This window comes from Carlito syrichta, unplaced genomic scaffold (genome assembly GCF_000164805.1).
Source record: "Carlito syrichta isolate Samal-C Ts95f unplaced genomic scaffold, Tarsius_syrichta-2.0.1 Scaffold308098, whole genome shotgun sequence".
In the NCBI taxonomy this organism is placed as follows: domain Eukaryota; kingdom Metazoa; phylum Chordata; class Mammalia; order Primates; family Tarsiidae; genus Carlito; species Carlito syrichta.
The window spans coordinates 199571-223217 of NW_007252194.1; the positions used below are offsets into that span (position 1 = coordinate 199571).

The following is a 23647-nucleotide window of genomic DNA, read 5'->3' on the forward strand; positions in this document are numbered from 1 at the left end:
ACAGGAGAGAATGAAAGCTTTTTGCTTTAAGCCTCCCAATCCCCCCAAAAAGGAAGAGTTGCGCAAAACAGGAAATTAAACAATATAAATATCCATTGCTTCATAGGTTCAAGTTATATAAATTATAATCAAATAATTAGAAATTTATGCAACATAGAAACCATACAATGAAATAAATGACAAAAGGACGTAATAGAGCAGCATTTCATTGGTTATGGATTATCAGCTACTTTCAGGATCTAAACAAGGATTGTGAATATAAGAACTTCTTTTGGCCGGGCTTGGTAGCTCAGCCTGTAATCCCAGCGCTTTGGGAGACCGAGGTGAGTGGATCGCCTAAGCCCGCGGGTTTGAGAACCGCCTGGGCAACTTGGCAGGACCTCACCTCTACAATAAATAAAAAATTAGCCGGGCGTGGTAGCGTGTACCTGTAATTCCGGCTACGTGGAAGGTTGAGGTGGAAGGATCGCCGGAGCCCAGCAGATCGAGGCTGCAGTGGCAGGAGTGTGCGACTGCACTCCAGTCTGGGTGACAGAGTGAGACTCCAACTCAAAAAAAAAAAAGTACTTTTTTTGCTGTGTTTTATATTTAAATATCTCCCCACCTACAATAAGTCAAGCTACTTGACCAAAATGTCTGATTTAGGAAAGCATTTAGCTTTATAGCAAAACTTTTTCCACCTACAGTTACCACTTTCTAAGGAATTAACATTACAATGCTGACAAAAATCTCCTGGTTCCTTTTGAACAAAGTGCAATAATTTCATTATATCAACCCTGTTATAAATCAAACAAGTATCCTAAAACATGGAACAATTACACACAGGGTCAGTAAAGTATAATGAAAACATGATTTTTTAATGAATGCATGGTATTTACTTGTTTATTTAGCACATATTTAACATTCTCCTATTGCTGGTTATTAGTTATTTTTTACTTTGCTTTTATAATTGTGCTAATATCAATATCCTTATACACAAGTCCTTGCACACAACTAGGATTATACTATAGAATAAATTATAGAAACAAAGTACTTGAAGAAAGAGTTTGAATAATTTAAATGTGCAAATGGCCTGCAGGGAAGGCATAGACTCTCCCTGGTCACAAAAAAAGAAAAGTGCCATTCACCATACTCTGACATACTGAATGTTGTCGTTTTTTAGAAGATCTTTATCTTAACTTGAGTTCTTCAGTGGGTCAGAATAGTGCATATATTTAGGCTCTGTGCTTCCAAGTAAAATTTCAGAAGGGACACACATTACTAAAAGCAAAACAAGCCTATGACTAGCAGTCTCCAACATCAAGACCCTTGAAACCTTAAAATGCTTTAGAATATCAGAAATGGAAACAACTTTAGAGATCAGAGAGTAAAATGTTTCAGTGTATAAATAAGGTTACGAAAACTCAGAGAGGTTAGGTGACCCGGGTAATGTATTCAACTTAACTAGAATCTAGGTGTCTTGTCCTGTGATTCATTTTTTTAAAAGAATAGATTGATTCATCAATTTAATGGAAGCAACAAACCATTATTACCAGAGTGAAAGTATAAGGGAAAAAATTGCATAAGAATATATTTGAAAAAGAAACTATTACCATTCTAAATTCTCTTTTATCTTCATAACACCAAGTCAGAAAAAGTTCTTTCATAGGCAAGAGCAAAAATCCCCATCTAATTACTACTTAATTCTCAAGATCCCTGCTTAAATCTACAAAAGCTTTTTTTTTTTTTTTTTCCTGGAACCATTAAAAAATTCAGCATTTATCTATTATCCTCTCAACCAGCCAACACTGACTAAGTCTATACTGTGTCCAGGACCCATGCCAGGTGCTGGAGTAGAAGGAAGAGGAAGAGGACCAAAGTAAAAAATGAAGGATTAATTTGAGAGAGAGATGTAAGCAAATCACACTGCATGTGACTGGGCAGTGACAGGGGCACACACAAAGCTGTGGGAGTGGCCCAGTTATGGATATGGAAAGCTTCACAGAGGAGTGGCACGTGAGCTGTGCCTGTGCTTGAAAGAGTCACAAAGCAGGGGAGGGAGAAGAGCATCCCAGGAGTGAGTGGGCAGGACCCGTAGGGCAGGCTGCTGTCAGACATGGCTGAACATGGCAGCATGGGGAAATGAGTGCTGGTGGAAGATAAGGCTAGAAAGGTGGTCTGGGATCGGGCAGTGTTCAGTAGTTTGAACTTCAACCCGTAGGTGTGGGGACCCATGAAAGCTGTCTAAGCAGTGGTGCCATGGACAAATCTGCGTATGATCAAACTCATTCTGATGGCAATATGGGAAGGACGGAAGATGCCGAAGGCAGGAGGTGTATCTGCATTGGCCAGACCACAGCGTTTATAGGTCTAAGTTAGGAAGGGCAGAAGAAACAGAAAGGAGGAGATGGACTTGAGTAACATTTACTAGGAAGAAATAACAAGACATAGAGATGATCAGATGTGAGTGCCATTAATGAGACAGGCAGGGAAGGAGGAGGCCCAGGTTTGGGTGGAAGGGATTTGCACGTATTTGCACGTATTGAGGTTCAGTGAGATATCAGGTACATCCAGCAAGTGAATGGAAATACAAATCTGGAGACAGGGAGGCACAAGCAGAGCCATAGAGCTGAATGGTCAGTACACAGTTACAACCCTCCTACCTGTCTTGCCCCCTCACAGGGGTACTTCCTTGTCTGCATTTTGGTAGTGCCGCACTGTCTGTTAGAATACAATGCAAGCCCCCAAAACAATTTGCAATTTTCTCATAGCCACATTAAAAAAATGATGTGGCGGGCATGGTAGCTCATATCTGTAATCCCAGCACTTTGGGAGGACAAGGAGAGAGGATTGCTTGAGCCCAGGAGCTTGATACCAGCCTGGGCAACATAGCAAGACCTTGACTCTACAAAATATTTAAAAATTAGCTAGGTTGGGATGGCACGTGCTTGTAGTTCCAGCTACTTGGGAGGCTGAGGCACAAGGGTCACTGAGCCCAGGAGGTCAAGGCTGCAGTGAGCTGTGATCATGTTACCGCACTCCAGCCTGGGTGAGAGTGAAACCCCAACTTAAAAAAAAGTGATATGAAACAGGTGACATTAATGTTAAGAATATATTTTATTTAACCTAATATATCTAAAATGCCATTCCAACATTAATATAAAATTTACCGAGATATTTTATATTGCTCTTTTTGTATGTAGTCTTAAAATTCCAATGTGTATTTTATACTAACAGCCCAGCCCATCTCAATTTGAACTAGCCACATTTCAAGTGGCCACTGCATTGGACTGTGTAGGACTAAACTGGGGTGGTTTAGGTATCAACATGAAGTTTTTTCAGGCCTTGGAATTCATGGAATTAAGTGGAATTGAATTTTACTGATGAGAGAACAATGAAGAACCTTGCTGGGCCCTCCAATCACTACGCACCCTCCCTCCCTTCTTGTGCTCTGGGAGGGAGTGTAAAGAGGCAATGCTACATGTTATTGGAAGTTTGGAAGTTGTGAAGCATAGAACATCCTTTCCTCTAAACCTGCCTTTTAGGTTATTAAATACCTTGACAGAAATCTGATTGAACTTAGATCTTAGAACCTCGAATTTGTTTGTTATCTCTTAACATGTACATATGTCTAAGTTCCCTAAGGCAGTGCTTCCCAAACTTCAAATATCTACAAACCAACCTTATGATTTTCCGATGCCTGCATACCACTTAAATGATATTATTTATTTAATGTTTTTATTTAACTCAACTAATCTAAAAAAAAAATCTATGTGTGTACTTTAGAGACATCCTAAATAACTATATCCATGAAATCATGAATCTCATGTGTTATATAGTTTTGTTTGCTTGTTTTTTAGTTACTTGATTTTATTTTTTATTTTTTTTGAGTTGCAGTCTCACTCCCTCACCCAGACTGGAGTGCAGTTACATGCTCACGGCCACCCCAGTGATGATGTGCTGGGTTCCAGCAATCCTTCTGCCTCTGCCTTCCAAGTAGCCAGAACTACAGGCGTGCATTACTGTGCCTGCCTAATTTTTGATTTATTGTAGAAACGAGGTCTTGCCAAGTTGTCCGGGCTGGCCTCGAACCCCTGGGCTTAGGTAATCCTCTCACCTCCATCTCCCAAAGTACTGGGATCACAGGCTGAGCCACCAAGTCCAGCTGTTATATAGTTTTCCTAGTACACATTATAACAAAGAAATATTTAAATAAGGAATGCTTATTTATATGTACCATAAAATCATCTCATAAACCACCAGTGGTATGATCAGCAAACTTTGAAAACATTGTCAAATGTTTGCCTGTAATCCCAGCACTATGGGAGGTGGAGGCCAGAGAATCCCTTGGCCCAGGAGTTTGAGACCACCCTGCACAACATATTGAGACCCTGTCTCCACAAAAATTTGTTTTTAAAGTAGCGGTGTGGTGGCACACACCTGTAGCACCATCTATTTGGGAGGCTGATGCAGGAGGAATGCTTGAGCCTTGAAGGCTGCAGTAAGCTGTGATTCTACCACTGCACTCCAGTCTGGGTAACAGAGTGAGACTCTGATTCAAAAGGAAGAAAGGAAGGAAGGAAGGAAGGAAGGAAGGAAGGAAGGAAGGAAGGAAGGAAGGAAGGAAGGAAGGAAGGAAGGAAGTAAGTCCTGGGGGGAAAGGAAAGGAAAATAACACTACTGGACCCCCTTCTGCATGCCAGAAGTGCTCAAGGGGTACATATATCTTAACTCACTCAATCCTCACTCTCTAATAAGCAGGCTGATAATCATTCCTACCCACTGGTTGTTCTTCAGGCTGGCATTTTTTATAGCTGATTAGCATTTGTGCCTGCTAAACATATTAGATATTAGCTCTACCTATAAGGAAATCATTATCTTCTTTTTAATTTTTCAGAGATTACAGAGCCGGCAAGTTTGGGATTTGAGTTTTTAACTACAAACATCACAAGGCAGAAACAACCATAACACCTATCATAATGCCTTCCTAAGAGTGTTGCATTTCTTGTTGTTAACTGATTGTGAATTATCTGTAAAATCTGAAGACTTTCAGAGACAAGAATTGGTAAATTTCAATGGTGAGGATGTATGGTATCAAAATGGCTTAAAACAAATTTGTTATACATTACTATATGTATTTCTTTACTAAATAAGTTAAACAACAAGACCTAGTGGCCAGACTAACAATTACTATAATTTTAAAGTGGTCATGAGTATAAACAATATTTGAAGAAATCTGCAATGGTAGTAGGTATTAGTTAAGCTCTTGTTACATAACAAATTACATCAGAACCAAGTAGCTTAAATCAACAATCATTTACTGTATCACAGTTTCTGTGTGTCAGAGATTTGGGCACAGCTTAGCCGGGTGCCTCCGGTTAAAGGCCTCTCACAAGATTGCAACCAAAGTGTCAGTTTAGGCAGTGTTCCCATCTGAAGATTTGACTGGGGAAGAACCTGCTTCCAAGTTAAGTCACATGTTGTTGGCAGAATTCAGTTCCTCACCAGCTATTGGTTAAAGGCTTCACTTAGTTCCTTGCCACATGGGTGTCTCTACATGACAGCTCATAGCATGGTAGCTGGCTCCCCTCAGAGTGAGCAAGAGAGTGAGAGAAAGTCCCTAAGATGGAAGCTACAGTCTTTCTATAACCAAATCTTAGAATTGACATCCCATCCTCTCTGTCACATTTTATTCATCAAAAGTGAATCATTAAATTCAGGTCATATTCCAGGGGAGGGATATATATCAAGGCATGAATTTCAGGAGATGGGGATCCTTAAGACCCTCTTGTAAGCACCCTACCGCAATATGACATAAAATATCTACGATATCTATTGGTGATAGTGTCATAAGTGCTGCTAATACTACTGTAGTTTGTTGTCTACATTCACAATCAAAGAGAATGCAAAATTTCGGTTAGAGGCTAGTAAAAAATACTATTTTCCCCACCCAGTTAATAGACTTCAGGTTCAGAATCGCCACATTAAAGGATGCGATGTATCTTCACCATCTAAAAATCAGTTTGGTACTTTGTGAATGCGTATAAAGATTCCTCACATACACCTGGAATCTACCATCTGCGGGCATCTACTGTATTTGTGAAAGATTTTTCTTTTTCTTTTTTTTTAACCATGTGGTACTTACTGCTAGTGCTCAGAAATAAATCAACTTTGAAAACTTCCCTCACAGCTGCAAAAGGCAAGTGTTTGGCATTAATAATCAGGATTAGTGGAGCTTGTTTCATAATGAAACTTTTACCTCCTCTGGGCAGGTGTTCACCAACTGAACTAGAGCGCAAACAATCCATGTTACAAGTAATAACCACTTCTCTCTTTCTTTTGAGTCAGGGTCTTACTCTGTCACTTCTCTCTCTCTTTCTTTCTCTCTTTCTCACTCACTCTTTCTTTTGAGTCAGGGTCTCACTCTGTTGCTAAACTTCCTGGGCTCAGATGATCCTCCTATCTTCACCTCCCGATAGCTGGGACTACAGGTGCTCTCCACCACGCCTGGCTAATTTTTCATTTTTTATAGAGACGGGGCCTAGCTTTTTTTCCCAGGCTGGTCTCGAGCTCCTAGCCTCAAGCAATCTTTCTGCCTCAGCCTCCCAAAGTAGGGGGATTACAGGCATGAGCCACTGTGCCCAGCCTAAGAAATAACCATTTTTCTAATGACAGGACTGGAGTAGAAAGCAAGTGGAGGAAAAGATATCTTCCTGCAAAATTCACATCTTCTTAAGCTTGGGGTCCTCTGAAAACACAAATCAGAATTGTGTTACTAGGGGTCCTGCTTGACCTCTGTTTATGACATTTCCAGTCACAACCATTGTAGGCATTTTCCTTCTCTCTCTCTCTCTCTCTCTCTCTCTCTCTCTCTCTCTCTCTCTCTCTCTCTCTCTCTCTCTCTGTGTGTGTATGTGTGTGTGTGTGTGTGTGTCTGTGTGCGCGTGCACGTGCACCTAGTGTGCAATAAATAGGCCCATATCAGAGAACCAGTGAGCAAGGGACACAATTATAAGTTTCAACTTTTCCCTCCTGGACCCTGACCCAAATTTGTCATCACCTGTTCACAGAAATGCCTTCAGTGTTTCATTTTATTGGGGTAGAACAAGGGTGATATTAAGAACATTTAACAACTAATAAGGCAGAGGCACTAACCAATCAGGAAAATGTCTGATGCTGGAACAAGGCCCCAAGGCACCCCATGCTATGCCCGTACTAATCCCTTAGTTGTTGAATTATGGGAGAAGTCTTAGGGGTTCTGGGGGTGCATTCTGGTGACTGAGGGTGGTGACGATTCACCAACTGGGTTTGAGGTATCTCATTATTTTAATAGCCAGTATGTCTACATCAGGGCACATAAGACTGAGTATCAACTGGAGAGGTAGGGATGCTCCTGCTTCCTGCCCCCACAGAGGGCTACTTGTGTGGAAACTACAGAGACAGAGCGCAGGTCTTTTAGCCCTGAGATGAGGCCAGAGTCTCCAAATCCTGGATCCGTTCCAAGGTTCGCAGAACCCCTGACTCAGGTCTCTTTGCGGTGGCTGGCTGGCAGTGTCCCAGTTACCAGGCACCTTCTGGGAGCAGCTGGGGACAGCTACTGCTGGCTGTCACCAATAGGCTTCTGTGCAAGAGAGGGCCAGGTGCTCCCTTGGGGGTTTGATAAAGGGTCACATTCTTAGCCCACGGATATCTTACCACCCAAGTAGCCCCACCACTGTACAGGGCAGAGGTCTAACAAAAGACTTAGACTTTCGATTCATGGACCCTCCCGCTTCAAGGACTGGTTTAGCAACTTCTGACATTTCTCAATGGAGGCCCGGGTTTTAGGTTTATCATAAAGGAGATCATTCTGCATCACCTCTTAGTCTACACTATTTTATTGAAGTGTTTGTTTTATTTTCCTCTGTGCTTCTGGAAAGCAGACTAGTGGAGACTTTGGACAAGACTAACCTGGGTCTGAATTCTGGCTCTGGAATGAGTCAAGTCACCTCATGTCTCTGAGGCAACTTCCACCTCTGTAAATGGGGCTCATCATAATGCTTGCCTCGTAGACTGGTGAGAATCCAATGAGATAATTTAAAGGCAAATTTGATAAATAATCTTCTTGTCAGCTGAAGGCAGGCTTGAGAATTAAAATCTTTTTTTTTTTTTTGACTTGGGGTCTCACTCTGTCACTCAGGTTGGAGTACAGTGGCACAATTGTGGCTCACTGCAGCCTTGACCTCTTGGGCTTAGGCAAGCCTTCTGTCTCAGCCTCCTGAGTAGCAGGGACTACAGACACACACTACCATGCCTGGCTAACTTTTTATTTATTGTAGAAACATAGTCTCACTATGGTGCCCAGGCAGTCTCAAACTCTTGGGCTCAAAAAATTCTCCCACCTTGGCCTCCCAAAGTGCTGGGATTATAGGTGTGAGCCACCATGCCTGGCAAAAATTAAAACTTGTAGTCTCCATTTGGGCTAGAAAATACTAGTGTTATTCTAGTGTACTAATTTAGGTACTTTAAAAACAGATGCTTTTTGTTCTCACAAGCTGGCTAAAAATAAAGACAAAAAAATGACTTTGGAGTTCAAATGTAAGTTAATAGTTTTGCAAAGACTTAGGTCTAACGCATAAAAACTCAAAGGTCTCTCTCTTGAATGAAGATAATATACAGTCGTTTTTCAGTATCCCCTGCAAATATCAAAATCTGTGGGTGCTTAAGTCTCTGATATAAAGTGGTGGAGTGTTTGTGTATAACCTATGCACATCCTCCCAAATAAATTATCTCAAGATAAATATTATTTTTTAAAAATTATCTCTAGATAATGAATATAATGTAAATGCTATGTAAATAGTTGTTCTACCGTATCATTTTTTCATTTGTATTTTTTTGGTATTGTTCTTGTTTTCAAATATTTTTGATTCATGGTTTGTTGACTCCATGGAGGCAGAATTTGCAGAGAGGGAGGGTCGACTGTATCTCCTTTTCTACAGGAAAACAGCATAGATTAATTCATTATCATGTGTATAACTAGATAATATCTGTTTCAATGGCAACACATACAACTTTAATGATATTTAAGATAACATTTACATAAACAAAAATGACAGCAATCTCACAATATTTCCTTAATTGCCTTGACATGTAGGCAGAGGAAATCTTGATTTGTTTTTTTCTTAAAATTAGAATTAAGACAAGGTTTGAAAGAGGAATCCTGGCCCTTCCACTTTAGTGTACTCAAAAGAACATTCTCTCTCTGATTTCAGTCCCAGAAATCAATTGCCAAGTAAGTCATGATGCAAAGGCTCATTCCATGTTTTTTATAGGAGTTTCAGAAGCTACAGATAAATTCAGGAGTGATATATAAGAGGAATGAATGATATGAAACCAAGACCAATTGGTCTTATTTCTAAGACCAATAAGAAAGATGAATTTCTTCTAGGATTCTAACTCCTCTATCTAGACATATACCTACTACTGCCTACTTGCCACCTCCACATGGATGTCTGTCTCACAGACATTTCCAAAGCAATACATCCCAGACGAAACTCCTAATACCCTCCCCAACTCAGTGTTCCGCCTACAGCCGTCCCCATCTCAGCCTGATGGCATATCCTTTCTTCCTGCACTTAGACCTAAAATGCTGGAATCTTCTTTCATTTCTCTCTTCTGTTTATTATTGTTCACGCCAACCATTCATTGTGTTGGTTCTACCTCCAAAATAACCAGACTGTAATTACTCCTGACCACCCTGGCCCATAGCACCGGCATCTCTTCCTGGAGTACTGCAATAGCCTCCTGACTGGTCTCTCTTTTCCACTCTTACTCCTGCATCTATTCTCAACGCAGCAGCCAGAGGAGTCTTTAAATGTGAAGTCAGTTCACCCTCTCTCCTTCGCTTGAATCCTCCCAACACTCCCTCACTCTCAGTGAAAGACAGAGTCCTTCCATGGCCTACAACAGAGGTGTCCAACCTTTTGGCTTCCCAGGGCCGCATTGAGTAAAGAGGAATTATCTTGTGTCACATACAAGTTATATAATATAGTTAATGTATATATGTAATAAAACTTCTTTTTAAAATATTTATCATAAAGTTTAGAAAAATGAGAACAATATTAAACTAGTGGGAAATTTGACCTTGCTTTTGTCAAATGAATTTATTAATGTCTGGTTTGATGAAGTGGTCACAATTCTTAGTGAGTTCTCAAGGTGCTCATCAGAAATGTTAGTTCGAATTTTGCTCTTCATGTGCTTCATAGTTGATAACAGCTGCTCACAAATGTCTGGCTGCCGAAAAGCCATGTCATGCATAAGGCGTTATTGTGAACTTCAAAAGTGGAACTATGCATAGGGTCACGAAGAAAATAAACACTAAAAAACACATGATGTTAAAAGACTTTGTGAGGCCGCATTACTAGCCGTCCTAGGCCACATGTAGCCCACGGACTGTGGGTTGGACATACCTGGTCTACAATGTCCTTCAGGATCTCACCTCCAAACTCCCTCCTCCTCATCTACTCTGCCAGAGTTTCACTGGCTCCTTGTTATTCCCTGAATATGCCAGGCATGCTCTGCCTCCCAGCCTCGTGCATCTGCAAAGTGATATGTCTCACCATCTTCTCCATGCCAGCAGCCCACTCACAGGCACACTCCTGCCACGGGCTCTGCTCCTCCTCCCCCTGTTAGACGTCTTTCTCCGTGGCACGTATCCCTTTTAACTTCCTAATACCCTACATTGTGTAATGTTTTCCAGATTTATTGTTTATTGTCCACATTCCCCAACTAGAATGCAAAAGCCACATGGAAGGTGCTCAATAAATGTTTCTGAATAAGGGAAAATGCCAAACAAAAAAAGAAAGACAAAAAGGCAAACAAACAAACAAAAATGATAAAAACGACCAGTGTCCAAAAAAGGCCTTGAGATTTCTAGGAGCAGAATCCACATATTGTATCACATTTTCTTCTTTGAATAATGTTTGTGGCATTTTGAAGAGGAAGAATAAAGAAGTAAGACTGACACTGAGGAGAGGCTGCTGTTTGCTCGGGGAAAAACCCTCAAGAGTGGCCTTCATGGGGAGGGGTGGATCATCATACTCCAAGCACAGATCATCATCACAGAGGTCCCCGAACCTACCTTCTATCTGGAAACCAGAGAAATCAGACTCAGAATGGTTGTCTCAAGTTAAAAATTCATAAGAGGTTGCTGGGCACACTAGAATCTACCAATAATGTCATTTGTTTCCAGTGACCATGTCTATTGTCCAGAATGTACCCTTCTAAGATAATGGTACCCAGGAAGCTGATATAGTATTGAGAAGGTGGTTCAGACATCTTGGAATCAGTGTTAAGGACAACTAACCCTTCTGAGCACTGCTTAACCCAGGCCATGGTGAGCCCTGATAATCATCAAAGCAGATACTCCACAACAGCTCTCCATCCATACTTCTCAATCTATATTCATGTCCACAAGATTCAGGACCTTCTTCTTGGTCAATCCTAGGTAACCACTGGAAATGTTTCCTCTTTGGGCTGTTTCCTTTGCTTCACGAAGACCAGTTCATTGTGTACAAACTTTCTCCAAGTAGGGTGAATTACGTTTCTGTCTACAAAATTACAACCATACTGCTGTGTGGTCTTTTAAGCAGAGGTCACTTTGCTGGATTTTAAGAGTTCCCCGAAATATCAATCTCTTACTCTACTTCCATTAGGCATGGGCCTGTCCTCTGTGGATCCCAGGAGACACCTATATCCAGATTCCAAAGTTCCTGGGCCCTCTCAACATGGCTCCCTTATGTCACCAGTGCTGGAGTCAGGGGCCTTGTTGTATACCTACTACCATCACTACTGAGCTATTTTACCACAGACAAATCACCTAACCTTTCTGGGTCTTAGTTTCTTTTTTTTCTTGAGTTGGAGTCTCACTCTGTCGCCCAGACTTGAGTGCAGTGGCCGCTCTTGGCCACTGCAGCCTCGACCTGCTGGGCTCCGGTGATCCTTCCGCCTCAGCCTTCCGATAGCTGGAATTACAGGCACGCACTACCGCGCCCGGCTGATTTTTTTGATTTATTGTAGAGATGAGGTCTCACCAAGTTGCCCAGGCGGGTCTCGAACCCGTGGGCTCAGGCAATCCACTCACCTCAGCCTCCCAAAGGAGGGGGATTACAGGCTGAGTCACCGAGCCCAGCCTGGTCTTAGTTTCTAAATCTAAAAATGAAAGGCTAGCACACTCTAAGGTCCCTTCTAGTTCTAAAAAACCCAAGATTCTATTTTTTACCTAACTCTTTAAGTTTAACATAATGACAACAGCATCTGAAAGCCTCTTTCCTAAACTTTTCCCAAGGCCACATGTTCCTGGCACCGAATAACCTAACATTTTTGTCCTTTAGAGCAAATTATCCTCTGGCCTTTTCAATTCCCTTTCACCTACTGCTACCTCCTTACGGACCCTTAAAAGAAGTCTTTAAAAAGTAGTGAGGCTGAGGCAGGAAGGTTACTTGAGTCCAGGAGTTCGAGACTGTAGTGTGCCATGATTGTGCCCGTAAATAGCCACTGCACTCCAGTCTAGGCAACATGGCAACATAACAAGACCCTATTTCTGAAAAATAAAAAAGAAAGAGAAGTAAACTATTCAACCTTCCTGGCTTATCAGGATCTATCTTATAACAACATTTTTTTTCTAAATTATTTTTCCTATATAAATTCTATCAAATATTTTTATTCTGGTAATTACGCTTATCAGCCTTGATTTCCCTGCTTTGCATAGAAAGTTATTAAATGCTCTGAGGAAGAGGAATAAAAAGCTTAGAGACAGGACCAGGGGAGGAAGCATGCTATCCATGCAGATAAGCTCTGGCCTGAGTTTCTATAAGGTGAAGGGCACGAAATGGTAGAGATGAGAGTTAGGAGTAGAAAGAAGCAGGGAAATAGAAAGAAGAGAAAGAGTGAAAGCACACGCTGTCTGCTTTGAAAATGATTTTAGGAGCAGCCTGGTGGCAGTTCATCAAGAATGTTCATTTAGCTAAATGACTTCTAGACCTGGGACTTTCCTGAGAAGTCACCCCGTAGTGGAGAAGGCGGGCAGGAACACCACTTCTCTGTAAGCTCCCTCTGCAGCCTTCTGCAGAGCTGGCTGGTGAGCTACTGGCAGCCCCTCCACTGGTCCCACACCCAGTTTTCAGGAGTCAGGATCATTCTATAGATTTCCAAATCCTTTAAGCAAAACTAAATCTTTCCACTGCTGGCCTGAAAATCACAGAAGATACCCCAAATCACCACCATTCAATAAAGCAGTGACTACGGAAAGAACAGCAGTTCATTAGCAAACTCTGCAAATGAATCTCTAGGTAGAATATATGCATAACTTCTTAGTCTGAATCTAGCAGCATATTCCAGGTAATTGCAGACTCCAAGATATTATCCAATGGCTTTTAATTGAGGAAACATGCACCCTAAAGAATTTATCCCATCACTAGATGGATGAATAGATAATGATAGATACACACATATATATTGTGTGTATATGTGTGTGCATAAATATATGCCTAACTGTAACAAATAATTGGGTTTTTTTAAGCCACAACAGGATTACAAACCAATACAATGAGTTAACTTAAAATATGTCATATTAAAATTTAGGTACCAACACAAGCAGAAAGGAAGCCTAATTCATACCAGAAAAATATCAAAACACACTCTGGTAAGTATCTAGCTAGTCAGACAATCTAAAAGCAGTAATTCTTCATTAGCATTGCAAAATTACAATGTTAGTGGTGTATGAACATCTCCTGGTGGCTGGCACAAGATGTTGTATAAGCTAGGAACAGGTGCCTCAAATTTGGTTTGTTGCACCATGACAGGATTCCACTTCAAAGACTCATCTTTTTCCAGTTTATTCTTTTCCAGGAAAAGCTTTTAATGCCCTTTAATAAACAAACAAATGTAACCACCCTTCACTTTCATAAACAAACACGACTGTTCTTGTCCCCCCCATGCCTTTTGTGGGGGTGGGGGAGGGAACACTTAGAGGCTTTTTTTTTTTCTTTAAACAACACCAACCTTCTGACTGATGAAGAAACAGAGGGAAACTGAAAGAACAAAGTGAAAAATCAGTCAGGCATGCAGGCAATTCCTTTCCTGGTAGTGTCAGAGTACACATTATTATTCATGATATTTTAGTTAGAAGACAGCACCTCCAGCAAAAAGCATCACCAAGCAGCACTGTGTTAGGTTGTCCATCACATCTTTGCTACTACCATTTCCTTGCAGAAAAACTGTCATCTAAACATCTACCATGGCCACCCCTCCAGAATAGTCCCACTGGTCTTGCTCATTTTCCTGGGACAGTAGCCTAAGTCCTCTCTGCATAATTACTAATTAGAAGCAAAAAATGAACATTTTGTTTGAGGTATTCATGCAGGAAAATGATAATGATTTTGTAATATAAGGTATCTTCAAGTCTGTGCTTTGGGAGGGAGGGTGCTGTAAGAAAACACAATTACTGGGTGATTCTCAGAAGCTAAAACAGAAGTGCCATATGTCCGGCAACACCACTTCTGGTTGTATACCAAAAGAATTGAATGCAAAGTCTCAAAGAGATATTTGCACACTTATGCTCATAGCAGCATTATTCACAAAAGACAAAAAGTAAAAGCAGCCCAAATGTTCACTGATGGATGAATGAATAAAGAAAATGTAAAATCTATATCTATATAGAAATATAGATATATCACATAAAATATTATTTGACCTTAAAAAAGGAAGGAGATTCTGATACATGCTACAACATGGATAAGTCTTAAAGACATGCTAAGTGAAATGCACTAGTCACGGAAAGACAAATACTGTATAATTCCACCTATATGAGACACTTAAAGAAGTCAAATTCATAGAGACAGAAAGTAGAAAGGTGGCTGCTAGGAGTTTGGGGAGAAGAGAATGTGGCGTTGTTTAATGGATATAGAGTTTCAGTTTTGCAAGATGAAAAGAATTCTGCAGATTGGTTGCACAACAATGTGAATATACTTAACACCACTGAACCGTACACTTATTGGTTATGATAATACATTTTGTTATGTGTCTCTTATCACAATTAAAAAAAAAAAACCCAACACCTATGCTCCCTAATATTTCCCAATGTGATGTGATAACAATAATACCCTACATGCCGGAGAACTGAGCACTCCAGAGGACTGGGCCTCCACATTTGCTTATGCTCACTCAACATGATCACCAGGGATGAGTTCGGTTGTAAAGGGTGCACTCAACAGAGTTTTATTTTTTATTTTCTTTTTCCACTAGCATGAATGGGGAAACTCTATCCTTCTAAAACCCAAGCCGCCCAAACATCTGTGGATGCTGACTCACACACTATGGTGTGATCTGGGATTCTGGGGAGAAGAAACCTTTCTGTGTGTCAGGGTCTGAGGGAGAAGAGAGATTTGTTAAGGAGACCCCATTCCCCTTCTTATTTAGAGAATTGAGGAATGTATTCATACTGTTTCTCCTTATAAAATTCACCATCCTCTCTCCAGATTAAAGGTGACCATTCATCTCTTTCTACTTTGAATTTCAAACTGAAATCACTATTCAACTTGGCAGGCATTCCTATCTAAAAATTACACCCAAGATGCAGATTCCAGGTGCTTCCCACCGCTCAACAGAGGCTGTCACCTTCTGCCATTCTGTGTCCTTTTTTTTTTTTTAGAACTACTTCCAGGCCTGGGGCTCAGAGGTGTTGCATCATGGTGACACTTTATAAACCCTTTTTTGCATCTCAAACACAGAGCAACACAGCAGAAGTGGACAGCTGGAGAAGGGGCTGGGAAATGACTAGGGAGAGAAAAGGCACCCCTGGAGAAACGGAAGCAGCCGTTGGAAGGATGCATTTACAAAAAAGACACCAGGTCCATCTGGAAAGTATTTTAACAAACCAAAAAGCCCCTTTCGACTATGAGCAGCAGATTAGCAGAACATAAAACTTCTTGAGCAGCAAAGCTCTATGACCCATTAAAAGAGCAAAACAAAACCGAAAGAGCTCCTTCAAAGGGTGTCCGGCCACTGCTATACTATAAGGTTCTTCCTGGCACTCAAGGGTAGCACCATGTACAAGAGACCATCCCACCACAGGTCTTGTGTGTGTCTTTTACGGGCATTCGTGCAAAGGGCTCAAACCTGCTATAAATCCAATCTCCCCCTGACTCTCCACACTTGATGAGAATGTAGGCTGGCTCTCCGAACTAGTGCAGGGTTTCTGAAACCACCAGGGCTGATATCTCCAGCTTACACTCTTCCCTTATGCTGTCAGCTTCCTCTCCATTTTCTTGCACAATAGGGTAGTAAAATATGAGGGAAAAAAGTTCAGAGGACAGAATCAACAATGATTTTTCTCTTTCATCACTGGTCTAGTTATTTGGCATTAATGGGATGTAAACAACATGTGAGGCCACTAACCCCTCACCCCCTTGTTGTTTTTCAGGACAGACATATTTGAGAATGCATCACGCTGGAATGAAGAGATGGTACAGGCAGTTTCTAATTCTGGTCTCCTCTTGTCGTTATCCTCCCTGCCTCAATGAACACATTCACATAGCCAAAGAAGCAATCTAGCATGCACTCCAAAAACATACAGAAAAAGCTCAGCAGCCTCTCTGGCTAACCTGTTCAAGAGTGTCACAACAGTTCAACAATGTAGTCACTTCCTTCTCCTAACTCAGATTTAAGACACTTTCCTTTTTCATGGATAGGTCCGAAAGCATCAGGTCGCTGTGTAGAAGTCTTTTAAGTTCTTTATTCAACTGTCTCTCATGGGTCACAGGAGAAATAATCTTGGGCCCATGAGATGTTCCCGGGCTCTCACTTTCCAACCCTCTAACCACCTTACTGCTCTTCTGTGCATTCTTCTAGAGGAAGCACAAGGCCGAGGCCCTACAGCTCCAGTAAGTCAAACCTCAGGGCCTCTTCATGGCCTGCTTGATTTCAGCTCCAGGCTGTGCTGGATTCTTAAACTCCCCTGCAGGGCAAAAGACTTCCTCATCTCATAGACACGCTGTCCCTACTGTTTCTTCTCTACTCTAGGTTTAGGTTAGTAAGGGGGAAAAAAAGAAGGAAGAGAGCAGAAACAATGTTTTTTAAAGGAAACTTAAGAATTTATAATGACATAAGAAATTATTTTAACATGAAACACAAGCCAAAAAGATGAGTCTTATGAGACAAAAAGTACATGAAAGCAATGCACTTTTGCATACAGCCTGGCAGCACATTTTAACGCATATCCATTTTCTATATTTTCTATCACCCTTTGAACGCCCCACACAAGTCTGCAAACAAGCCGATCTGCCCAGTTTCAGATTTATGCTACTGGGTAAAAATGACAAGAGGCCTAGCTGAATTCCATGAAAAGTTATTTAAAGAACATCTGAAGTTTTGTCTTTTTAGAGGCACAGAAGTTCTAAACAGGGAAGCAAGAGATTCTGAGAATTTCGTTTTCACCATCATGGCTCAATGTTTGTTCCTCTAACGATGCGCCATTACCAGCTATGCATCAGCTCTTACGTTCAAAGCCAGAGCAAGTTCTTAGCATTATAGAGATAGTTAAAAGACAGTTCAAGGAAAGAGAAACAGGTATTTTAGAGTGGCTATGAAAGGTTTTTCAGGGGGGAAAAAGCACTACTAACCTGTGTTGTTTTAATCTGCTGAAAACAACCAAGTTCTCAAGTTCCCCTGCTGTCTTCTAGTCAGTTTCCTGTCAATGTTGCATGTGACACTATACTTCCTCACTGCACCTTCTTCCACTCTCCTCTCACCCGGTCAGAGGCATGTGATAAGATCGTTGGGCTGTTGCTTCACATGGGGGTAACTCTGTGTCTACAAAAATGATTGTCTCCCCTCAGGGGTCCCTCAGCAGGTTTTGGATGTTCCTAGGACATAAGTAAAGAGGAGATAAACCAGGGAAAGTAATGTCTGGACTCTGGAACACTTCCGACACCACAGGAAAGGTGGGGGAGGGGAGAGACAGAGTCTTGAGCCACAGGGTCGCCCATTCTGGGTTGGGGTTCTGCAGCTGAGCAGGGGCAGACTGCTCACAGAGGAGCCTGGAGCTTGGGGGCACCACTGTCATCAGGACTGCTAAGGAAGGTCCCTTGATGATGCTGCGCCCAGGATGTCCCCACATCCCTTTCTGGAGGGCACCGCCATCAAAGGGGTACACTCAGGTCTCGGCTCACATTTCTGGATCCTGCAGCAACCAAAGCCACGCACCCTGAATTTCCTAGGATTGTCCCAAGTTCACATGCAGTCATGCTGTCAGGCGGTGTGCCCTAATTCTTGGTTCAGGAAGCCAAACCACCGTATTCTCAGTCCCCCCAAGGCGAAATAACTGGCAGACATTCCGCCTGGCTGACCTCGAAAATGCGCCAGCCTTTTGGTTTCTCCCTGATAAGGCCGGTATCGTCTTCCTGTGGGACGGAGGCAGGTTCCTGGCAGCATGTGAGTGCTGACCGTGGGGGCTCTGACGCTGGCCAGACAAGAGCACCAGGGGGAGGGCCCAGCTGTCGTCTCTCCCTGCCCAGGATGGGAACTAGGGGGAAGGCTGGGAGAGAGGCGGGGCGGGGACTAAGCAACCAACTCTAGGACCCGTTTCTAGCTTTCCTATTCCAGCCGTCAGTGCCCTCTTCTTTCCTTTTATAATTCCCCCAGCTATCAGGAGGGTCCAAACATCTGCGGACAGAGGAAGTGGTGTGTGGGAGTAAAATGATGTCCTGGACCAAGGAGAATATTCTGCAAGTTGTACAACTTGACTCAGTGCAGAAACCCCAGACTTGTTTCTGTTTGGCTACCCTGGCATGATCCTTTTTAAAAAATGCTTTTACAGGGATTTTTTGGTTTGTTTTTCAGAAAGGTAACTGTAGACAAGTTCTAAATCTTGAAAATATTACACTATAATTCCCTGATGAAGTTTTCCATGTGACAATACCAAGTCAGGAAATGAGTCCTGGGAGTCAGAACTGTGGACAACAGTAAAATTCTGAAGTCTCACCACATGATTGCAGCTCTGGCTTCAAAAACAGGAGTAACTGTTTCACCATTTTCACAGCTGATGGCTGGTTTTCTGACTGAATTGTACATCTGGATTAGACAGTTGAGTCAAGGTGGCTGTCCAAGCTACAGACATGGCATTAGTTTTAAAATAGGAATAATGGTAAAATGTTGCCATCTTAAAATCAGAAATTGCCAAGAACTTTGGAAAAAGAAAATACTATGTAGATGAAAAATAATAATGACTCAATTTGAATGTATTTCGAAGTGTCACATTCTGGGTTAAGCTGCCAGTTTCATTTTTTAACTAAGCAGTTGCACATGTTCTGCTTAAGCCATGCTCTATATGGAATTTTTTAAGGTCTTAATAAAATGCTTTATAATTTTCCTTTAAAATCCCTAACCTGGCTTTCTGTTCATAAAGTTTTTTGGTTTTGGTTTTGGTTTTTTTTCTGTGTAGGCATTTAAAAATGTTAATAGACTGTATTTTTCAGAACAGTTCTAGATTTACAGAAAATTTGAGAGGCGATTACAGAGTTTCCACATATTCTACCCAGTCTTTTTTTTTAACCTACTTTTTTTTAACTTCTTAGGTTTAGTATGATACATAAGTAACAATCAATAAACCAATATTGATACATTGCTATTAACTGAAGTCCATGGTTTACTTAGATTTCCTTAGTTTTGACTTTTTTGTTCCAGGATCCCATCCAGGACACCACATTACATTTAGTCACCATGTCATAGGTGCCACTTGGCTTTTTGATGGCTGTGACAGTTTTGAGAAAAACTTGTCAGGCATTTTATAGAATGTGCCACAGTTGGATTTGTCTGATGCTTTTCTCTTGATAAGATTGGAGTTACGGGTGATTTGGAGGAGGACCACATGCGGAAAGCGCCATTTCGATTGCATCATATCAAGTATACGAGGGGGGACCCTCCCCCCACAAAAGGAATTTATTTATTAAAAATTGTGTATTTACTCCTACATGCTTAAACTCCAGTCACCTTCAGAGTACACCCATTGAGATGCTTTTGCCATGGCTCAAAATAGTTTTTGAACTGTCAATTTTGATACTATGTAGTGTTTGTCATTTTTTGTTTCACCTCTTCTACAGTGGCAAAACATTTCCCTTAAGGACTTTCTTTCATTGGGGAAACAAAAAAAAAAAGTTGCTTGGGGGCGAGATCCGGTGAACAAGAAGGATGGGACATGGGAGTCATGCTGTTTTTTGGTCAAAAATTGCTGAACACTCAACAATGCACTGTGGGCAAGTGCATTGTCATGGTGGAAGAACCAGTGACCTCTTTGTCAAAACTTGGGAGGTTTCTCCTGCAAATAGTGATGCAACTTTCTCAAAACTTCCAGATAAAAACTTGGTTGACCTTTTGATTCAGAGGAACAAATTCCAAGTGTACTACAAAGGACTCACCCTCCAAAAGGTAATTCCAGTTTTGGGGGGTTCCCCCTCTTAGATGCTACATATCAAAGTACTTTAATCAAAATATTTGCTCAGTAGGGAAAAAAGCAGTGAAAATAAACAATGTTCATTAGTCCAAACAAAAATTAATTGACCGCTCTACTTCCTCCATTCCCAAGATAATTTGAGGTGTACCATCAAATTACTGACAGGTAAGGAGGGGAAGAAACACTACATTAAATGTACACTTTGATTCCAGGAATGTTAAAATATGAAGAAGGAAACAAAACTCTGTTGATATAAACATGCATCTCAGAATTAAGGAAGTATAGAATTTCACTCAGTTGGTGTTATTGCATTTTGCTGTTGGTAGAGGCTAGGTAGGACTAATTTTATGAAAGCAACTAAACAAACATTTTTTAATACACATGGAAAAAAACTAATGAAAATTGAAGGCAAATAAAAGTTTTTTTAGGTCCATAGATTTTCTTTTATTCTCTTGCTAAAAAAAAAAAAAAAAAAAAAAAAAAAATCATAGACTGGTCAGGCACAGTGGCTTGCGCCTATAATTTCAGCACTTTGGGAGGCCAAGGGAGGACTGCTTGAGGCCAGGAGTTCAAGACCAGCCTGGGCAACATAGCAAGACCTCATCTCTACAAATAATAATAATAATAAAAATAGCCAGGCATGGTGGTGCACGCCTGTAGTCTCAGTTAGTCAGGAGGCTGAGGTAGATCACTTCAGCCCAGGAGGTTGAGGCTACAGTAAGCTATGATTGTGCCATGGACAGCTGGGGAGGTGCTGTACATGAGCCTGGAGCATCTTATAGTGCCAGAAAGTAAGGAAGTGCTCAAAACCAAAAGAGAGAAAGCACTGATAGAAGCATGTCAAAGAAGCACAGAAACAGACTGTAAGAGTTCCTGGTGGCCAAAGCTAGACCAACTGAGCAACAAAATAAGTAAGTGTTGAATTAAAATGCAAGGCATAAAACAAACATCTGTGTGGTCATACTGATGTAAGTAGCTGACTGAATAAATTAACAAATGTATAGAAGAGACAGAGCTTCCATGCAGATGAGTTCCAAATAATTTTTATTGGTACTCTACCCACAAAGACTTCCAAAAGAGTACAGCATGGAAAGGTGGGGAGGAGGGGGAGCAACTTTACAGGGGAGAAATCTGGCAAACACGACCCCCACCAGGGGGCCAAGGTCCACATTAACAGGATTAAACCATTTGACGGTACGTATGGGGGACCTCTAAAAACCCAGAATTATCTTTTGGTGGGCAGGCCCCCTGTAGTACACTTGGAATTTGTCCCTCAGATCAAGTGGTCAACCAAAGTTTTTATCTGGAAGTTTCAAGAAGGTAGCATCATGATTTGAGGAAGAAATGTCCTGAGTTATGGCAAACAGGTGACTGAGTCTTCCACACCATGACAGTGCCCCCACCGTGCTGAGTGTTCAACAGTTTATGACCAAAAACAGCATGACCTCCTTGCCCCACCCTCCCCATTCACACAATCTCACCCTGAGTGACTTTTTTGTGTGTGTTTCCCTGGATGGAAAAAGTCCTCAAAGGGAAATGTTTTGTCAATATGAGAGAGGCAAAACAAAAACGGCAGAAGCACTAAAAGGCATCAAAACTGACAAGTTCAAAAACTGTTTTGACGGCCGAGCTCGGTGGCTCAGCCTGTAATCCCAGCACTTTGGGAGACCAAGGCGAGTGGATTGCCTGAGTCCACGGGTTCGAGACCCGCCCGGACAACTTGGCGAAACCTCATCTCTACAACAAATCAAAAATTAGCCGGGTGTGGTAGTGCGTGCCTGTAGTTCCAGCTACCTGGAAGGCTGAGGCGGAAGGATCACTGGAGCCCAGCAGGTCGAGGCTGCAGTGACCGGGAGGCCGCCACTGCACTCCAGTCTGGGTGACAGAGTGAGACTCCAACTCAAAAAAAAAAAAAAAAAATGTTTTGAGCAGTGGAAGAAAATGTCTTCATAGGTGTATTACATCAAGTGAAGAGTACTTACATGAAGTTTAAACATGTAAGAATAAACAATTTTTTATAAATAAATTTTGTTTTTTTGCACCCCCCGCCAAACAGACATTAAGAAATTCTAAGACACATTTTACTTCCAGAGACATTCTAACTTCACCTCAAACCACAAATTCCCATCAAGTCCTACATACAAATAAAAAGAGGTGTTAAATTATTTATTTAATTATCTAAATTGACACATTGTAACTGTCTATATTTACGGAGTACAATATGACATTTTGCTACATAGCTGTGCTACATAGTGATCCAATCAAGGTAGTTAATGTATCCATTACCTTAAGCATTTATCATTTCTTTGTGGTGAAGTCATTGAAATGCTTCTCTTCTAGCTGTTTTGTAATATGCAATATTTTACAGTTAACCACATTCACCTTACTCTGCAACAGAAGACCAAAATTTAGTCCTCTTATCTAATTGTAACTTCGTGTCTGTTGATTCCATTTGCCCTCCTCCCCCACTTCCCAAGTAATCATTGTTCTACTCTGCTTCTTTGATATCAACTTTTTTTTTTTTAGATACTACACATGCGTGAGATCACATGGTATTTGTCTTTCTACGTCTGGCTTATTTCACTTATTATTATGTCCTCCGGGTTCAACCATGTTGTCACAAATGATAAGATTTTATTTTATTTTTTTATGACTGAATTACACTTAAATTGATTCCCTATCTTGGCTCTTGTGAATAATGCTGCAATAAATATGGAAGTGCAGATGTCTGTTCAGCATATTGATTTCATTTCCTTTGGATGTATATTCTGTAGTAGGCTTACAGGATCATATGGTTGCTCTACTTTTAATTTTTTGAGAAACTTCCAAATTGTTTTCCATAATGGCTGTACTATTTTACAATCCCACCAACAGTGTGTAAATGTTCTCTTTTCTCCACATCCCCACCAAAACTTGTTTTTTTCTGGTCTTTTTGATAATAGCCATTCTAACAGGACTGAGATGATTTGACTTGTATTTTCCTAATAATAGTGATGTTGACAATTTTTTCATATATTTGTTAGCCATTTGTAGGTATTCTTTTGAGAAATGTCTATTAAGGTCTTTTGTCTATTTTTAATTGGGTTATTTGGTTGTTTTTTTTGTTTGTTTTTGCTGTGGCTGTTTAAGTTCCTTATATATTCTACATATTAACTTCTTATCAGATGTATAATTTACAAATAT

General features: G+C 41.1%; 1 protein-coding gene across 1 annotated transcript in view; it reads right to left on the reverse strand.

The window, feature by feature from the left end:
* WIPF1 (WAS/WASL interacting protein family member 1) overlaps positions 1-17724 on the reverse strand; it is an 81518-nt gene extending 63794 nt beyond the window's left edge. Inside the window, exon 1 of the mRNA XM_008064888.2 lies at positions 17637-17724. The gene's annotated coding sequence lies outside the window, so the exon portion shown is untranslated. The remainder of the gene's footprint in view (positions 1-17636) is intronic.
* Between the last annotated feature and the right edge of the window lie 5923 nt (positions 17725-23647).